The sequence below is a fragment of the Falco naumanni genome (genome assembly GCF_017639655.2).
Source record: "Falco naumanni isolate bFalNau1 chromosome 20 unlocalized genomic scaffold, bFalNau1.pat SUPER_20_unloc_1, whole genome shotgun sequence".
In the NCBI taxonomy this organism is placed as follows: domain Eukaryota; kingdom Metazoa; phylum Chordata; class Aves; order Falconiformes; family Falconidae; genus Falco; species Falco naumanni.
The window spans coordinates 1,450,285-1,470,599 of record NW_024427345.1 but is presented as its reverse complement, the minus strand read 5'-3'; the positions used below and the strand labels follow the sequence as shown (position 1 = coordinate 1,470,599).

Sequence of the window (20,315 nt, the reverse complement as noted above, 5' to 3'; positions counted from 1 at the left end):
AGCACATACCATCAAAATCCTCACAGCCACGTCCTTGAACCAACAACAAAAAGCAGTGGCAATTTTGACTCACATGCTTAACTGCCCACCAAACAAGGTGATTTAACTCTTTAATGCTTTCCCTGCTGTTACTCCGGATAAGAAGAAGAACCCGCTGCGACACGTTCCCATCACAGCCTCCTACTACATTAGCATCTACAGAAAGACAATGATCGACATTCAAAGTGTAAACAGTATCATCTTCTTTTGGATTAACATTATACATAGGTGGAAGGGCCACACCAAACAAGAACTGGTTCAGTCAAAAAGTTCGAAACATAGCATGCCTTCTCTGAACATACCTCTGGGGTCATTCCCTCATTCCCTCTTTTTTTTATGCAAAGAGAAACACTTCCACCAAAACAGAGAAGCCCCTATTTACATCTCTGAGCCCGGACACAAACCGCAGCTGTATGCGCCACCAGGCTCAGGGCAGGAATCATTCATGCCGTTACACAGCTATATATCTCTACAAGCGTGCAGACACCTATTAAACACTAGATAACCGTGTTTATCTTTCCTATTCTCCTTCACAATAACTAGCTGTTTCTCCCATTAGTTTCCAGCCCGCTCCTGCACAGGACTCCTGTCCCAATATGCTAGCTTGTTCTCACTTAAGACAACAACAATAAAAGTTAGTTTCTTGCTTGCTTTTACTTCTAAGTCTTAGACTCTTCAATGTTTATGAAATGTGAAGAGGCGGTGAGGCGAGTGTGATCAAGTTCAGCACTATCTTTACTTGTCAAACTCCTGTTCAAAGTCAGAAGGTATTACTTGGGAGCAGAACTTGAGCCCTTTCTACTGGCCTGGTGTCTAGTGCAGAATGGGAGAAGGAGGGAGGGTGAGAAACACTTGAGAGCTTTGAACAGTGTGTCAAAACTAGGTGTCTGCTGGACTTAACCTTCAGTCAGCTACTGAAGTGTCTGTAATGTAGTGAGCTTAACAGCTCCAAACAGCTCTATCCCATTTGAAGAGAAACTCGAGCCTACTGGTAGCAAGGTTGCTTGCAGCTTCTTGCTAGCAAAAATTGCACGATGGTGTGATAAGAATCGTTTGAAATGAGGGTAAAGGTTGAAGTAACCTGCTACACTTGGTGCATATTTTAACTTTACCATTTGGAACGGAATGATAAAGAACGAAGAGGAAATTAAGTTGGTATTTTTGAGCTTGGAGCACACTAGGAACGCTGTCTCTGCCTTGTTATCCATTAAACATCTGTTTACATAGCGTAGTAGCTGCTAAAGCTAGCCGTAGGGGGAAAACCTGTTAGAATGAAGAAAGCTGCCTTGTGTGCAGCTGCCCACTTGAATATGTAATTCCTGGTCTCTTGAATGAAACATAACTTGAACGTAGGAGTGTTTGTGCTCAGGAGATCAAAACCCTTTACACTTCCACCAAAGCTGCTTGTGATGCATATTTCAGACGCTAGCGCTCGAGTGTTTAAAGAAGCTTTTAAACAGAAGCCTTCGTTCTAAGGATCAAGGGGCTGGTTTCTTTCTACTCTCTTCCCCAGATGAGTGCAGTGTTACTGCAGTAAACCGTTCATGTATTCTGTTACACTTGAACTATGAGTGCAGCAGTGATACGGTGCCGGGAGTGAAAGAAGACAAGTTGCTTACTTTGGGGTTTTTTCTTTTATTCTTTAGAAAAGCTTTAGAGCTTCATTAACAATTTTAGTACTGTAATGATTATCAAAATGAAATGTTGTTTTCTCTATGTGATTACATTGGATTTATTTGATCCCTCAAAGTAAAGGTTCTGCTGGTGGCAGAGCAACTTGCTTCTGTTCTATATATGTATCTAAAGTGCATGTTCACAGCTGTTCCACCTTTCTGACAAAGTGCATGATGTCTTGTGCCAGAAGCTTTGGTTCCTCAAAGGCAGCAAAATGCCCTCCACGTGGCATGTAAGAGTAAGTGATGATGTTCTTGAAGACCTCCTTTGCCCAGACCCGTGGTGTATGTACTAGCTCCTGAGGAAAAAGCTGCAGTCCCTGTGGGAACATACACTGCAAACCTAGAGGACATTAACTAAGTGCCTTTTTGAAAAAAGTCCTGGGGAAATTCTATAAAAACCTCCTGACTCTAGTAATTGCCACAGTCAGCTGGCAGAGCTTCACCGCAGCGACACATTTTGTGGTTTGTACTCTGCTGAAAAGCTTTGCTTGTATTTGAGTCTCCTTGAGTATGAGAATATTATACCCAAAAACGTAAAGTAGAGCCAACTTCGCACACGGTTCAATCTTGAAACGTTTCCTATTTTTAAACTTACCTTGTTTTACAGTTTTGCGATAAATGGCAAGACGCATCACCTCTTTGTGACAGTCAGAAATGAGCCTGCTCAAGTTTACTTTAGAATTTATAGTACCAGCGTAACGAATGAGTTGAGGAAAGGTAAGCTGGCTCGGTCTACAAAGGAAAAGACTCTTCTATTTGTTTGTGTGATCAATCACACGGAATTCCGTTCTGCAGCATTTTCTGGTCAGCCTCTCTTATAGTCATCTTAAAGTCAGTGGCTGTTAGAAGGTGCTTGGTTTGTTAGAGGGTACTGCTCTCCAAATTGCTTCCCCAAGTTTGTGCTTAACACTTGTAGTCGTTAGTTTTATCCACCACTAAGCCGTATGCTTCCTAATTCAGTTTAAACGTCTCTCTTGGAAATGCTCCTGATTTTCTGTTTTGTTTTAACTGAACTGAGCCAGAGATCACATTTGTTTGGTGACTAAGTATATAGACCTGTAGTTTGAACACAAGACTGAATATAGTTTGATATGTCCGCTGCATTGTCTTGGCTACAAGCTACTTTGTGTGAATTACAGGTTCAAAAGAAAAATGACTCAACTATTTTTATCAAAAGAAAATAAGAACTTAGATTTTTTTTTTAAGAAGTTAAGTTTGCTGTTTTAAGTAATCTAAATGTTTATACAGGCAAACATGTTTCAATCTCATTTGCAAATCTTTCTTACACCTACCACTTCATTACCTGGCATCATCTGTTAGACCAGGGTTCTTGGAGATGTTCTCCTTGTAGAATCGCTTTGAGGACACAATGGAGGATGTCACGCAATAAATCATCACGTTGGCCAAAAGCTCATCAAGAGTGTATTTGCTATTGATAGAAAAAGATGAAGACGTTTCATTGGAAGCTGTTTCTCAATACGCTATATTGGGCTCATGCCCTGAAGAACAGTTGTTCTTGTTCTCCACTTGTTTTCAAGCAGCAAATTAATTGGCACCCATGTGCCCAGAGCAAAACTGCCTGGTGCTGAAGCAGTAGTTTGCAGGCAGTCTGCTGTAAGTTTACACTACTACCTGTCGAGTGTAACCTTTCATGCTCAAAATTCAGCTTTGGCCAGTCTTTTACCTATCTCCTCATTAGTTACCATTGCTCATTCTTTTAATGAGTCCTCTCATGGAAGAGCACCTGGTTTCTTACCTTTCCAAGCCTCCATCATCTTTATGCAGAAATGATTTATCTCTCCAGGTAGAGAATTTTTCCAATATATATGCAGCAAGCCCCACAGGGGAGTCATTCAGTCCACAACCTAATTCAAGAGAACAAGAGAACCATTGCAGTTGCCTGGCATTGCAAATACTTCAGTTTTGCGGTTTGGACAAAGAGCAGGACGTTACTGAGTCTGCGCCAGATGTGGGGGTCACGAGGAAGACTCACCTGCCTTCATCCTCAGGACCCCTGACGACCACCACCAGGGGACACTGCGCAAACTCAGTCGGGAGAGAGATATGGAAATGACTTGCAGAACTAATTTTAATACAAAGCGGGGATAGGTAATGCATATGTATAGGCGTATTACATCATATTATGAATATGTAATGAGTTGTCTTATAAAAACAGAGCAAGTTTTCGTATCAGGCGCACACGGTTTTGGCGGGACTACTCCCCCGTGCTGCCCAGCGCTGAATAAACATACCTACTTTACAATCTTACAGATTGTGGAGTCTGCTTTCCGCACGTCAGTTTTGGCAAGCCAGCCAGGAGGATCTCCACTCGGCTGCGGGACGGACTGCGGAGCGGACGCTCCTAGGCGCGCCCCGAGCATTTTACTCGGAGGAGTCTCCGCTGCCGGCCGATCACCGCGGGAGTGGACAACAGCCTCTTGAAGCTGCGGATTTAACGGTATGTTTAACGAAGGGATTTAAGCGTACGCACATTCGGGGGCTGCTGATAAATCGCGCAGAGACGTCTGGCGTGCAGCATAGTGCCCGTGGGTTGGGTACCTGTAGGGTTTGGGACTGCAGTTTGGGACTGCAATTGGGAAACTCGCTGGCCGATAGAGCGGCCGGGGGTAGCGATCTCGGGGATAGATCGACTGAGTTTGAGGTAACCACTGTATCCCGTTGTTGGGAGCCAGGATGGACCTGCTAATGACCGGTATATGAGAAGCAGGAGAAGGGTAAGCGGGCCTCTTGTAATTTATAAGATATTTGCAGCTGCTAGAAGGTTGTTAACTGGAGCGATGCTATGTTAGCTTTCTTTTGGTATTGATTTTGGTTATGGCAATAAGGCATTTGGAATAGACTACCGATTTGAATTTGTCGAACCATAGTGTTTGTGTGAAGTGATGTGTGTGTGATTTTCTCTGAGTGCATGGACGTCCGTGAGAGTGGAATTGAGTGAGAATAAGTGAGAGTGTGGCAGACAGGCGTGAAAAGAGAATTTAAAAGTCAGTTTAAATCCCTTAAGAGTATATTGAAAATGGGTAACACCCAAGGAGGGATACTGAAAAAAAGTCCTCTGGGTTGTATACTCGCCCATTGGAAGGATATTGTAGGGAAGGGAAGCACAGAAAGTAAAAAGACCCTCATTAAATATTGTAATCAGTGGTGGCCATTGTATAAGTTAGAGGGCGAAGTTAAGTGGCCATTTAATGGAACATTGGATTATAATACTTTGTTACAGCTTATGCTGTTCTTGAGAAGAGAAGGGAAATGGGATGAAGTATCATATGCAGATATGTTTTTCACTCTGCGAAACCATCCGGAGTGGCAAAGGGACTGTGGGATAACACCCCCACAGGACCCTATGGTACTCGCATTGGAGCGAGAAAATAAAGGGGGTAGAAGTAAACTAAAAAGATGCTGTTCTTCCTGCAGCATTGGGCAGAGGTGTACAAAGGCAGACAAAGTTCACCAAGCCCCAGAACAGGACTTAGATGACTTGTTTAAACCTCCCCCCTGGGCACGGGACAAGGATGTGGATTCAGAAGGAGCTTTTAATCCTCCTGATAGCCCTGTATCTTCCCACACTCGGCAGAAGTCTGCCCTGACTACTTTACAAGCACCCCTCCGAGAGGCGGTGGGGCCAGATGGTGGAACAATGCTAATTAAAGTGCCTTTCTCCACTGCTGATCTGGGAGAGTGGAGAAAGATTGCAAAGGATTATAGAAGTGACCCGATAAGTGTAGCCAGGCATTTCCAATTTATCGTAAAACAACACAATCCCGATTGGAATGATATACAATTATTATTGGAATATTTGACTGAAACTGAAAAACAGCTAGTTCTGAAAACAGCAGGAAATTTGGCCGAAGATCATTATAAAATTACAGGAGGGGATGTTAAGGAACATTTCCCCCTCCAAGACCCAAAGTGGGATGCTAATAGATCGGCACATATACAAAGATTACAGGAATATCAGGAATGGGTTTCGAAGGGAATGGAGAGAGCAATTCCCAAAACTATAAACTGGTCAGCTTTATATGCAGTTAAGCAAACTCCTTCTGAGTCCCCATCTGAGTTCCTGGATCGGCTGAGGGATGTGATGCGCCGTAACACGCCGCTGGACCCTGGGTCTGAGGTAGGGATCCAGCAATTAGTTTCTTTATTCCTGGGTCAATCTGCAGGGGACATAAGGCGAAAACTTCAAAAGCTGCGTTCTACAGAAGGTAGAAACTTAGAGATATTGTTGGATGAAGCGTGGAGGGTGTTTAGTAATAGAGAAGAAGAATATCGGCGGGGACAAAAGAAATTGATAGCTGCCATTCAAGAAAAAGGGGAACGGAGAGGTGGTAGGCGAGATTCGTCTCGATTGGAAAGGGATCAGTGCGCTATATGCAGGGGCTTTGGTCATTGGAAAAGGGAATGTCCTAGAAACAGGGAAGGGGGTCGGAAAACCTCAGCGAATGTGAAGATAGCCAATGTAATAGAAGACTGACGGGAACCTGGGGAATCTACCCTAGCGGATCCACTGGTTACAATTAAGCTAGGGGAAAAGCAGCAGCAAGTGAAGTTTTTGATAGATACAGGAGCAACATATTCGGTTTTAAATCAAGCCTTAATTCCTTTAGGAGATGATTACGTTGTAGTACAGGGAGCAACTGGCCAAAGTGAAAAGGCGTATTTTTGCAAACCTTTAAAGTATAAATTGGGAAAGCAATGGGGTATCCACAAGTTCTTATATATGCCCAACTCTCCAAAGGCACTTTTGGGGAGAGATTTGTTGGAACAATTAGGAGCAAAGATCACGTTTGAAAAAGGGGAAATTACTTTGGAGGTAAAGGATCAACAATATACACAGGCATTAAGTCTAGTCCTAACTAGTCTCCCCTCAGAAGGGAAAATCGATGAGGAAATTCTGGACCAAGTGTATCCAGGAGTTTGGGCTACTGATGTGCCTGGAAGAGCGAAAAATGCTCCACCTGTTGAAGTTAAGATAAAGGAAGGTCAACGACCAGTAAGAATTAAACAATATCCTCTAAAGAAAGAGGACAGGGAAGGAATCCGGCCGGTGATAGAAAAATTTTTGCAGCTAGGACTATTAAAGGAATGTGAGTCTGAATTCAATACTCCTATATTACCTATTCGGAAGTCCGATGGGTCATATAGGGTGGTTCAAGACTTGCGCGCAGTGAACAGGATTACTGAGGATCTCTACCCAGTCGTGGCAAATCCATATACCCTACTGACTGCATTGGCACCTGAATTAATCTGGTTTACTGTTCTAGATTTAAAGGATGCTTTCTTTTGCCTCCCTCTCCACGAAGCCAGTCAAAAGTTGTTTGCATTTGAGTGGGAAAATCCTAAAAGTGGTCGAAGGACCCAGCTCACTTGGACGGTGTTGCCGCAAGGGTTTAAGAATAGTCCTACCATTTTCGGCAATCAGCTTGCGAGAGACCTGGAATCCTGGGAAGCCCCGTCCGAGAAAGGAAAATTGTTACAGTATGTGGATGACATTCTGATCGCTACCAACACAGAGGAAGATTGTATGGCATGGACGGTGAGTCTGTTGAATTTCTTAGGGCTTCAAGGATACAGGGTGTCTAGGAAGAAGGCTCAGGTAATGCAGCGTAAAGTGAATTATTTGGGCTATGAAATCAGTGCGGGACAGAGAACTTTGGGGCAGGCCCGCAAAGAGGTGATATGCCAAACTAAAAAAACCCCAGATGGTAAAGGAATTGCGAACCTTTCTGGGAATGACAGGGTGGTGTCGATTGTGGATCTACAATTATGGACTGCTTGTTAAACCATTATATGCGCTGACAGCGACTGAGCAGAAACACCTCGAATGGAATAAAGAGGCCGAACAAGCTTTTGAACAACTAAAGAAGGCTCTGATGTCAGCCCCGGCCTTAGGACTCCCGGATGTGGGTAAGCCGTTTCTCCTTTTCTCTCATGAGAAACAGGGCATTGCCCTAGGAATATTGGCACAGGAGCTAGGTCCGTATCGTCGGGCAGTTGGCTACCTCTCTAAACAGTTAGACGCGACTGCAAAGGGCTGGCCTGGATGCCTAAGGGGCAGTTGCGGCTTGTGATACTAAATATACAGGAAGCCCGAAAATTCACCCTGGGCCAGAAAATGACTGTTTTTGTGTCCCATGCAGTGTCGGCAGTATTGGAAGCAAAGGGTGGACACTGGCTATCTCCACAAAGATTCCTGCGATATCAAGCTGTAATAGTGGAACAGGATGATGTGGAAATCGTGGTTACTAACATTGTCAACCCAGCTTCTTTTCTCAGTGGAAACACAGGAGAGCCAGTGCATCATGACTGCCTAGAAACTATTGAAGCGACATATGCAAGTCGCCCAGACTTAAAGGATAGCCCCATAGAAAATGGAGAAAACTGGTTCACAGACGGGAGCAGCTATGTCCTGAATGGCAATCGACACGCTGGATACGCCATCACCACCAGTCAAGAGGTAATAGAGTCAGGACCTTTGCCCATGAACACCTCCGCACAAAAGGCAGAAATAATTGCCCTAACTCGAGCTCTGAAGTTGGCTCAGGGCAAAACTGTAAACATTTACACAGACTCAAAATATGCTTTTGGAGTTGTACACGCACATGGAGCAATTTGGAAAGAAAGAGGTTTATTGAACTCCCAAGGGAAAAATATCAAACATGCAGAAGAAATTCTGAAGTTACTAGAAGCTGTTCAACTCCCTGAGAAAGTGGCAATTATGCATATTAAGGCACACCAGAGAGTGAGCTCAGATTTGGAAAAAGGGAATGAACTGGCGGATAGAGAGGCAAAACAAGTGGCCAAAATGAAAATAAGAGTGGCAGGGGCTTTAATTCCCGATAGGCATATTTCCCTACAAGATAAACCAAAATATACTAAGGAAGATCAGAAACTCATTTCAGACTTAGCAGGGTCATATAATGAAGAGGGATGGGCTTATACCCCACAGGGAAAGTTAATTGTTCCCTCATATTTACTGTGGCACTTAATACGGGAAGAACATAGGAAGAGACATTGGGGAATGGAGGCTCTGTATAAGCATCTGATAAAAGATATTGTAGCTAGAAACTTATATACCACAGTGAGACAGGTGACTCAACAGTGTGAACTTTGCCTCCAAACTAATCCAAAGAATACTCCCAAACTAGAAATGGGCCAGATTGGAAAGGGTAATGGGCCTGGACAACAATGGCAGGTTGATTTCACAGAACTTCCAAGAAAAGGGGGGGTACCGATATTTGCTGGTATTAACTGATACCTTTTCAGGTTGGCCAGAAGCGTTCCCAACCAGAACTGCCAAGGCTCGGGAGGTAACTAAAATACTAATACAAGAAATAATACCGCGTTTTGGGGTTCCAGCAACCATATCCTCTGACAGAGGACCACACTTTGTTTCAAAAATAGTGCAACAAACCAGCCACCATTTAGGTATAGATTGGCAACTTCACACCCCATATCGCCCTCAGTCGAGTGGCCAAGTGGAGAAAATGAACCACTTAATCAAACAGCAAATTGTAAAATTGGGACAAGAAGCAAACTTGCCATGGCCTCAGTCTCTCCCTTTAGCCCTTTTGCGTATACGGACAAGACCGAGGGCAAGGGAAGGACTGAGCCCTTTTGAAATTCTGTATGGACGCCCCTATGGAATACAAAAGGGGACATCAATGCAAATTGGGGACGAAATTATGACTTCCTATATGGTGGCATTGAGCAAACAGCTCAATAAAATTGGAAAACATGTAATTGGGACCCGAGGAAGGGGTCTGGATGGGCCTGTACATGATATTCAACCTGGAGATTATGTATATGTAAAGTCTCTTGCAGAAAAAACCTTGAAACCACAGTGGGAAGGACCATACCAAGTACTCCTCACCTCCTTCACAGCAATCAAAATTAAAGAACAGAATTCCTGGATTCATCATACCCGTGTGAAGAAGTCGCCACAAAAGCTTTGGACATCAGAAATTCAAGGGCCATTAAAGCTCAAGCTAAAAAGATAGGATGTGGGTTAAATTTAACATGATTCTGATAATTTTACAGGTGATAGACACAGCGGCCTGGCGAGAGAACTGGTATGTACAGGCGATTCAAAACATCACCAAAATTTTAAATAAAACAGATTGCTGGATCTGTACCCAAATACCAAGACATGCTGGTTATGAGATACCGTTAATAGGCATCCCACTGCCAGTTTCCCTAATGAACCGCCAAGACGGCTCCTTTTGGGGAAATACAATCTGGAGCACAGACCCTCAGGTTAAATGGAGACAGGGACTAAAAATAACTGTTGAAGAGACCAGCATATTAGGGGATAACTGCCTGGTAAGTTCGGGAAAAGGGCTGTTTATGGGAGAACACCTAAATTGTAACAGAAGTCATACATTAAATATGACAGGTAGAGATTTGGGATTTTTGAAATTGAACTATACCGGTCTCCCGACCCCACAAGGGACAGGGTGGTATTGGTTGTGTGGCACAACGGCTCATAAAGTCTTGCCCATAGGATGGCGAGGAGCATGCACTCTGGGAGGTCTGGTCCCCAATATTACTATCATTGACGGGTCAACACGACCCCCCATAAGGAAAAAACGAAACGTTGTAAATAACCCCCTCATAAACAGACCAACGAGTTTCCACAGTTTTGCGCGATGGTTCATTCCGTTTTTAGGGGTTAGTGAGTTGGAAAAGGCAATAATAAACATCTCAGCTGTAATAGAAACAGTGGAAAATAGGACAGTTGATGCCCTCCTGGCACTCCAGGAGGAAGTTACTGACTTATCGAAAATAGTATCACAGAATCGTATGGCCTTAGATTTGCTATTAGCCTTTCAAGGAGGGGTATGCACTGTGATCAATGTAGATTGTTGCATGTATGCAGATCAGAGCGGGCGAATCACCGAGGACCTCCAAGAAATAAGGAAACAAGTAAATATTCTACATAAAGTGACACAAGACAACACTTCTTGGAGTTTTTTTGAATTATGGGAGAAATTGACATCCTGGTTGCCCAATCTAACATGGTTAAAACAATTATTTGTAATGATCATTGTAATTGTCTTTCTATTTTTAATTATTAGTATAGCTGTCCGTTGTGGATTTTGGTGTTTTAAGGGAACTGGAAATTCCTATAGCGAATGGAAGAGAAATCAACTGCGACAAAAATTAGAATCTAATCAATACTTCGAGTCTGAGTAAAAGAATTTACTAATTTCTTTGAAAAGGGGGGACTGAGGGGGGGGGGGGTAAGAGATAGGGTAGAGTTTAACAATTGTAATAGTCTGTTTAGCTGTTTAGGGTAAAAATTGCAAAATTTAAGCTGTTTGCCAAATCTTACACGGTTTGCTTGGGTACTGTGATAAGGTGTAGGGGAGTAAAGGGCTTCATGACCATATAAGTCCAGCTTTATGACCATATAAGTCCAAAGAAAGATTACAACCTTGCAAGAACAAGCCAAAGCTGGTTCTGCGGTTTGGACAAAGAGCAGGACGTTACTGAGTCTGCGCCAGATGTGGGGGTCACGAGGAAGACTCACCTGCCTTCATCCTCAGGACCCCTGACGACCACCACCAGGGGACACTGCGCAAACTCAGTCGGGAGAGAGATATGGAAATGACTTGCAGAACTAATTTTAATACAAAGCGGGGATAGGTAATGCATATGTATAGGCGTATTACATCATATTATGAATATGTAATGAGTTGTCTTATAAAAACAGAGCAAGTTTTCGTATCAGGCGCACACGGTTTTGGCGGGACTACTCCCCCGTGCTGCCCAGCGCTGAATAAACATACCTACTTTACAATCTTACAGATTGTGGAGTCTGTTTTCCGCACGTCACTTCAGTGGGAGTTAAACTGGACTTACATCAATTCTTCAGAGTTTTCTATGAGAATTCAGTAAAGAGTGCGTTTTACTAGCCCTGGTAGTACTTTATTCTTGAAAAGTTCACCCCAATGGAATTTTGGCTATAACTGACAGCACTATAAAGTTGAGCAATTCCTATACAGAAGAAAATAGGAGTTAAGAAAATCCTCTGGGCTTCTTGGTAATGTGTGGCAGAAAGAGCAAATTCAGATGTAAAGGGATTACACTCTGAAAAGAAATTTCAGATAAACTTTGGGAGCACTGTCCTGCTTAGGATGGCTAACTGGGACCCTGAGTGCTGTTCACTTTCTATGTAATTTAAACAGTGGAGTGTTGTGTATCTGCTATCTGCTCCTGCCTTTGGGGAATGCTAACAAACATTATAAACACAGCATATTATATCTGTGTTTTAACCTGTAAAACGGGTGGGGATTACTTCAGCAGTGGTAGAGCTTGCCTTGGGAAAATTCCTGTACCACACTCCAGGCTGTAGTTTTACAGTATCCTTAGAATTGCCTACTCTCAAGTGTATTTTAGTGTGACTTTAGCACTGAATGACTGCGTAGAAGATGATGCACAATGTGATTTCAATTTAATAGTGGACATAGTTAATGCAAAGTAAGTTTGTGCATTGGCACAACAGTTTCCCTGTGCTGTCAGGCCTAAAGTGATTTGCTACACATCAAAGTCATGTAAATGCTTTGACCAGCAAAGGTAGGGCAGGCTAAAATGTGCCAGCTAACATGTGACCCGTCTGGAGGTGAGCATTTTCTGAGCTGAAAGCTGTCTCCGAATCACTGTATTCAACTTTCATGGACTGGATGCTCAGAAATACCAGTCTTGTTTGCAGCTTACTAATGATTCAACCTGTACACATCTTAGGTACCACAGCTTCTGGTGAGTGAAAATACTGTAGCTTTGCTTTAAACCTGCCTAATGAGAACTAAACTGATAATATAGATATTTTTTGAGACTAAGCAGGGAATATGTATTTTTCCCCCTATTTATTTTCTACCTTTCACAATTTTAGTGTGCTACAAAATCCCTGCTCTTCTTTTTTTCCAGGTTAAAGAGTCCTAGACTATGTACAGTGCTTGTAGGGAAGCTGCTTGGTCACTTTAGGGTTCTTTTTCTCCCCTTCTTGTATTCTTTTGATTATAAAATATATTAATGAAACAGGGGTGGAACAGATTCTAAATATCATGGATTTAGTGTTTTGTCTTACTCTCTTTTTGCTTTCTTTAAGAGTTTGTAAGATTCTCTTAAAGTCTGAGCTGGCTGATGTTTCAAAGCACTGTCCTTGACTCTTGGATTCTCTCACATAGCAGCAACCAAACTAGAGCCCATTGTGATTTTCTTCCTCTGCTTAAATTGCTTTGGACTTTGTTGACATCAGTTTTTATTGGCCAGTTTAATCAACCAGTCACTTAACTGCAGAGAGTTACAAAACCATTTATCTTTAGATTAAACCAAACCCTGGATAGGTGTCAGATTTTCACTTAACCATTAACTTTTATCTGTAGAGAAATTAAGATCATATTGAAAGGTACGGGTGCCAGCACAGATTTTTGTGATACACTCTCTCCCCTGGAACTTGCTTACTTATTTATATTCATGAATTCTCATGTTAACTAGTTATTAACCCATGAACTTAATCTTTTTCTTAAGGCAGTTTAATGTCTTTAAGAACACTGGGAGAAGGAACCTCAACAAAACTTTTTTTGGAAATTAAATATGTTCCATTACTAGATCCACAGCTTCTTGATCCTGCCAGAGCTCTGATATTTGAAGCATGATTTCCCTGTGATATTATCACCTGTAAATGAATTCTCCTTTTAAAAACATTTCTGCTAGTTTTCTGATCAGACACTAGACATACTGGTCTTTGTTTTTCTGGGGGGCTGTCTTCATTGTTTGGCTTTTGAAAAGAAAACCCAAAAAACCCCAACCTGGTATCTGGTTTATCTCCTTTTATTTCTCTGATATTGCAATCAGTTCAAGCAACAGACTAGGCATTAGCTGACGTTTCACTTTGAGTTTCCTCTTTTCCAGTTAAATGCCAGGATGGGGTGCTATTCCTTCTATGGTCTCCGTACCTGATGCCAGTCTGAGACAGCTCTGCTGTCTTTCCTGATGAGGGTTTATTTCAATAAAGGAATACCCCATAATCTTTGATAATATTATACAAATAAATCATGTAACTTTTCTGAGATGGCCATACCTTTCTTCAGACTCCTTATCTACTGGTCCCACTACATCATGCTTCTGGCTTCAGGTATTATGGCTGTGTCTACCTTTCTGCAAGATTCACATTGCACTTGCTTATGGTATTTTTCTTGTTTTCACCCACATTTATTTCTAGAAGCTTCAATTTCAGGGTCCTGTGCTTTACTTTAAGAGGCTTTTTGCAAAGGGTTTCTTTGCCATAGAGAAGTGGTATGCCATTTAACAGACCTTGAAAAGTGATATTTGTAGTCTCTGTCTTTTTTTAAGCGGTTCCTTTTCACTTCCTTTTACACAGCTCTTGTCCCCATGTCTTGCATTCAGTCACCAGAATTCATTGCTTCTCAAACATGGTTGGCTTTTGTTCAACTATGTGTTTATACGCCTTAAGCAGTCAGTATACAAAGTTCATAGTGATATAGAGAAGGTTCATTACCTGCAGTGTCTGGTTTGGTGGCTTGGATGTGTAAGTATCCAGACTCTCGCAATAGTTCATGTATATTCTTCTGGATGAAAGGATACATACGTCGAACATCTTCCCTAGTAAAGCCTATGAGCCATGGTATATAAGCCCCAAGCATCACGGAAATCACCCTTCTCAAACCTTCTCTGCCAGCGAAGATAAGATTCACAGATCTGAAATCAAGTTAATGAATAGAAGGTTAAATCAAGCAATTTTCTGTTTCCAAATTTTCTAGAAAATAAGTCTGACGGGAGCTGTAATAGAAGCATTTCACTAAGCCAAATACATAAGCCCTTCACATTTATCGTGATTTCCAAAAAAATTTGGGAGAGTTAAAAATGGTACAGCTGGTGCCATCTCCATCCAGGAAAGTCCTATACTTCGTGGTACTGATCAGCTGCTGAAAGGCTGAGCTCCTTCCTTTTCTCCCTGCCAATTTTAAATTTATCTCCTTCCTGATTTAGAATGATGATCCTTGAGGTCTCAAATCAAAATGCAGCAGAGCTTACTTCCATGCCTAGTGAAAGAGAAGCCAAACAGCACTCCATTTTTCTCTGTACAACTCTTCCGTAGATAAGGGAGGCCAACAGCATCCTGGCTTGTGTCAGAAATTGCGTGGCCAGCAGGACAAGGGCAGTGATGCTGTACCCAGCACTGGTGTGGCTGCACCTCGAATACTGTGTTCGGTTTTGGGCCTCTCACTACAAGAAAGATGTGTCCAAAGAAGAGCAACGGAGCTGGTGAAGGGTCTAGAGAACAAGTCCTATGAGAAACAGCTGAGGCAACTGGGCTTGTTTAGTCTGGAGGAAAGGGGGCTTGGGGGAGACCTTCTTGCTCTCTAAAACTACAGGAAAGGAGGTTGTAACAAGGCGGGTGTTGGTCACTTTTTCCCAGGTAACAAGTGATAGGGTGAGAGGAAATGGCCTCAAGTCGTGCCAGGGGAGGTTCAGATGGGATATCAGGAAAAATTTCTTCACTAAAAGGGTTGTCAAGCATTGGAACAGGCTGCCCAGGGAAGTGGTTGAGGTATTTAAAAGGTGTGTAGATGTGGCACTTAGGGACCTGGTTTAGCAGTGGACTTGGCAGTGTTAGGTTTATGGTTGGACTCAATGATCTTAAAGGTCTTTTCCAACCTAAATGCTTCTATGATTCTATGAAATTTAGAAAGCGTGAGAATGCAAATACCACTGTCAATGCAAAGCACGTGAATATGACTGAATGCACAGGGGTGGGGATACCCCTGGAGAAAACAAAGCAGAAGGTGATGAGAGGCAGGGCAAACAGAAGGCAGGACCCGGACCATGGAGCCAGAAGGTAGGGTAAGAACTGGAGAAACCTTCTCTGCACTGATTCCCTTTGCTACTCACTGTGGCAGCATCTGGGCCATGTTTGTGGTAATAAGAGATCCCCAGTCTTCTCCCTGTAGGTAGTATTCTTTGGAGCCCAATCTATTCATCAGCTTATGAAATTTCCGAGCAGTTGCTTTGCTGTCAAAGCCTGTAGGTAAAGAGAAACAGAGGAAACCTGTTTGTCTTGGTGTATCATCCCCTGGCCAAAGATCATGGTCTGACAGAGGCACATGTTTATGCTGCTGTGTAAAGGCACAGTGTGCTATGCTGCTCTGCCTTGCTCCTTGGCAATACAGTGAACACAAGATGGAAATTCAGTGGAAAGTGGATAAAGTGGATAAAGTGGAAAGCAGACCTGGTTTCCAGCTACCATTACCTTCCAGATCTCCACAGCCAGCCCCAGAGCCTCAGCCACATGGGTGTTAGTGCAGAGCCAAGCATCTGCATTCACAAACTGCATTCCCTGGTGAGGGCCAGGGATGACTGAGGCTCCAAGAACCTGGCAATTCCAACAGCGCCTTTTCATCGCTCACCTTTCTGGTGTGGTGCCTCAGAGAAGCCATATCCTGGGATGGATGGGCAGATGACCTCAAACACCATGTCACCCTCATTCAGGCCATGCTCAGCTGGCTCTGTGAGTAGAGCGATAGTCTTGTAGAACTCGTAGAAGGAGCCAGGCCAGCCGTGGACCATCAGCAGAGGTTGAACAGCTCAACTGTGAGGGACATAGGAGGGCTTCACGTGGATAAAATGGATATCAATCCCTGCCACACATCCAGACAGATAAATTAAAGCCTTAGTTCCATCACAGTTTCTGTTCCGAACTCTGAAGAAGGAGGGTGGCAAAACTGTGATTAGCATTCACAGCAGAAGGTACACAATCAACCCATGGCAAGAAGATGCCTAGCTGAAAGGACATGCCTGGTATTTTACCTGTGTCTCATCTTTTACTTACAGACAGAGGTATTCATCCCAGTCCCAGTTACTGGGGTCACAGGAGACTGAGCATCCACCTCCTGAGAAATTGGTCTTACAGTATATAAGTACAGCTGCACTTCAATGAATAGCATAATGCAACTAAGACACGTGCAAAAACATGACTAAATTACAAAATGTGTGGGTGATAGAAAGAGAAACATGGAAAAAGTAAGCGCAGGATAGAAGTTTAACCTGCAGATCACTTATCTAAAGTCTGGCTAACCTCACCTGGCTAAACTGGGTGGTGGTGGTGGATATTCCAACCTCAGGGCCTGGGTAAATTTTACAGTTTTCAAAGGTGGCTTCAAGGCAATAGCAGAAGAAAACCTCATTGTTATTTAGTGCAGGTTCAGAGCCAGATGAAGCCCATCTTCAAGCAGATCTAATCTTATCACCACTGTGCAATGATCTTAATCTATAGAGGGTTACTAATAACATAGCCTCCACTACTGATCCTTCATTAAGCTGTTATGCACACTGTTGTCTTAATAGAGTAACCTCTTAAAGCCCCCCATTCTCTCTGTGCATTTCAGAGTGAGACCTGCTCAAGCCACAGAGACCCCCTCACCTTCAATGGTGGTTCGGAAATGGGGATATTTGTTCAGGATTTCCACTTGCAGTAGGCCACCACCTTCTGCAGGTAGCTTTCTGCCCCTCCTTACCTCCCAGGCACGGGCACCTCAATTTCTTTGTCAGGTGTTTCAATCTTGAAGGGACAGATACTTTCATCTTCTTTCCCTTTTAGAGGTCTTTCATCTGAGCCCCACCATCCATTGCCCATTTCAATAGTCTTGATCTTGTGTCTAGACCTCAGCCAGTAAACCAGCATCTCTCCAACGCCCAGAGCGGCCACAGGGACCAGGACTGCATTCCTCTGAGAACATTCAAATGACCTGGGGAGGCATAAAATTGTTTGCGCCCAACAGAAGTGTCAAGGGTAAAGGGACTATGCTGAGGCTTGTAGTCACATTGGTTGGACGTGAGTAACAAACCCCATGCAGTCAGCGGGGGCTGGGTGTTTCTGTTATTTTTGAAGATCGCAGGCAGGATTTGTGGCAGGGTTACATCTACCAGTGTTTCTTAGGGACCTTAAGCCTTCGCTGATCAGGACTTGTTAATCACAAGGCTTCTCTGTCCCTCTCCTTATGAACCAGGTGTGCCCTGGGAGACAAGGATCAGTAGGATCTGGATCTATCTGTTTTAAGGCAGGTACTGAAGTGAATGGGATAGTAGCACCTGGACAGCTTCAGGAATAAAAACTGCACAGAGTGGGCTGAGGAGCAGAGACAAGAGTTTTCACCTGCTGGAGACAGCTGGATGTGCTAGACATGCCCCTTGCATCCTTAGAGGCAATCAAAATTTGACAGGAACAAGGCACTGAGCAACCTGATCTACCTGAACCTGCTCTGAGCAGAAGCTGCGATGAGCTGACCTCCATGTGTCCCTTCTGACCTGTGCATCGTGTGGCTCTATTCCGTGTGCACCTGTGATCTGCAGCAGCCCAAACAAAAAAGGAAAAGTTGCTTTTCATTTTCCACAGAAATCAATGCTTTGTTTTAGCTCATTTTTAGACTTCATTTCCTTCATGGTTAGTAAAATCTTACTAGGTAAAGGCTTCTCTTTCCTAAATTGTGTCCTTGCTGTGCTTCAGTCCAGGAATAACTACATCTTACTGTGAGAGAAAATGATTCCTATCTCCATGCAACGCTCTAAGCGAAGTACCATCACCAGTGAGCTCTGTGATGGTTAGGTCTCATACCGTGACTTCATACGCAGCCACTGTGCCATCAAAAAAGAGTCATCAGGAAGAAAAGCTTGTAAATCCTTCATTTGGTCAAAGTTCAGTTTATTGCTACACCACAGTTATTTCTGGTTACATCCGTCTGGGATTACTTAGCTTTAAGGTTCTATTTCCCAAACAAAACCAGCTCTTTTGAGGCCTCTTGGAAGATGATATCCCTGATTGCAGGGGGACTATAGTCAGAAGACAAGGGAATTATTAGCAACAAGGGGAAAGAACTACAACCCATGTGGAAGGTAGCTGAGGACCCTGTAAAGAGCCAGGTTGAGGTACTGCAGGCTGTGATGTCGTCAGTAGACAAAAGAGACCTCGAGGAAATTCTGTTTCTTACTTAGCACTGGGAAAAAGCATAAAGGCTGGTGGAGGAAGGACTGGCTTAAACAGCTGTGAGTGAATTTATCTATACCAGGAATGTGGGAGAAGAGCCAGCAGAGCTAGTTACAGCTACAAAGAAAAGACAGAAGTTGCTGCTTTCTGTATAAAAAGCTTGGGAAAGTCAGAATGGCTTTTACTTAAGATACAAGGTGACACACCAAGGCCACTAATACCCTGGGGCTAAAAGGCAACACCTCACCACCACCTTCACCCCCGATAAATCTGGAACAGCTGGGATGCCAGGATCCCATCTACTGAAATGCAGGGGATGTGCAGGAGTTTTGTGTGAGTGCTGGTGAGCAGAGATCAAAGGGTTCCCAGAGGAAATTCCGTCCTGGGATGCAGCAGCAGTGGAAAGCAAGGGGTTTTTCCCCTCCTCTCTTACAACCTCTTGAGGCCAAAATGCACAAATTCAGGCAGAAACTGCTTGCTGGAGACAGCAAGGCTGCCTCCCACGAGATTTTGATGCATGTCTCATAAATGGAAAGGGGAATCCCACAGGAAAGGACCTGCAAAAATGTCTCAGAGCATCTCCCTGCATTGGGGCAGGATCCCTTATTCTTAATGACAGACGTCTTAGCAAACCCATTTTTTAAAAGCCCCTTCGGAGCACTATTAGAAAAAATTCTGCCTCTGTCCCAGTGCTGTGCTTTTGCTGGTTCAGCTGCTACTCTGGCATGGGGAAAAAAAAAAAAAAACAAACCAACCCAAAAGGAGAGAGAATAAAATTTGATACACTGAATCTCACTATTGCACCTCTGTCTAAACTTCCAAATGTCTAAACTTCCCACAGTCCCTGTGCGACAGGCATCATTTTATAAAGGGATTTCATATGTTCCCATTGCACAAATCGCATACTAACAGAAAGCTTGTTTCCTATGCTTTTCTCTTGCTCTTGTCACTGATCTGCAGGATCACCCCTGCAGCAATGATAGAAAATACGGAAATGTTACCGTAATGTATTTTTTCAGCTGGTTTAACAGCTGGATACAAGCAGGAGGAGCCAAACACAACACAACCTGCCAGCTCTCCCAGACCCGTTGGCTACTGCTGGTACAGTGTGACCTGCTGCTGGAGAAAGCACCCAAAGGCCAAGCAGTAGTTCTGCAAACACTGGGTGCCCTCTTGTGGGAAAGAGGAGCTCGCAGCACCAGTAATAACACTTTTTTTTCTATTTGGGCTTTTTTCTATTTTGGACTTTATGTGTTTCTCGTTGCCAGTTTCACGTAATCATAATCCAAGCCTCATCAATGCCATTAATACTGAAACCTGAAACACAGGGAGGAAAGCTGGTGACTTCTCATTATGAAATGGGCTATTGAACAGGGGTAAGAATGGAGCACAAAACCTTTGAACGCAGCTCTTTTATAGCTTGAGATGCTGTGGCAACTTGGAAATGATTATTCTGACCTTTAGAGCCGTTGCAAGGCCCTTGCTGGGATTTATGGCCCCAACTGTAATGCACTGCCCTTCACAGAATCATAGATTCATGGAATTGTTGAGGTTGGAAAAGACCTTTTAAGATC

General features: G+C 43.4%; 1 pseudogene; it reads right to left on the bottom strand.

Moving 5' to 3' along the window:
- Positions 1-1,663: 1,663 nt before the first annotated feature.
- LOC121081893 lies at positions 1,664-17,578 on the bottom strand (annotated as a pseudogene).
- Positions 17,579-20,315: the final 2,737 nt, after the last annotated feature.